Genomic DNA, 545 nt, shown 5'->3' with positions numbered 1-545 from the left:
CTTGTTTTGATGTAGTGATCTTTCTGTGTTCATGCATTGGATTGAGTAAAATATGTTCTAAAGAAAAACTCCTGGAGTGCAATTCCTCAGCTACGGATTAATCTAATGGTGACCCGTTGGATCAATGTCCTGTTTATGGGGCATTTTATTTCCCTTCTGTTTTGCATTTTACAGTTACATTCTAAACTGGGATAGGAGGCAAGGGAATATAGTGTGGGTGACCAGATTGATAATTCATCTAGGACCTGTTGGGAATGATGAGTATTGTGCTTCAACTTTTTTACATGTGGGTTTCAGCTTTGTAAACATGTATCCTTTTTCAGTTATCAGAATAGTATATAGTATTGTTCAGCTGGCATAGATGTTTGGAGGAACAGAAGATGGACACATTGCTGGAGTAACTCAGCGGGAAAGGCAGCATCTCTGGAGAGAAGGAATCGGGTCGAGACTAGACAGGTTACGGAAAGATGCAAAAGCAAGAGGGGTGTCATAGGCATCTTTAACATCCTCAATATCGTCTGGCACTTACACAGTGCGATTGACTT

The sequence above is a fragment of the Leucoraja erinacea genome, chromosome 26 (genome assembly GCF_028641065.1).
Source record: "Leucoraja erinacea ecotype New England chromosome 26, Leri_hhj_1, whole genome shotgun sequence".
Lineage (NCBI taxonomy): Eukaryota > Metazoa > Chordata > Chondrichthyes > Rajiformes > Rajidae > Leucoraja > Leucoraja erinaceus.
This window is presented reverse-complemented; position numbering follows the sequence as displayed.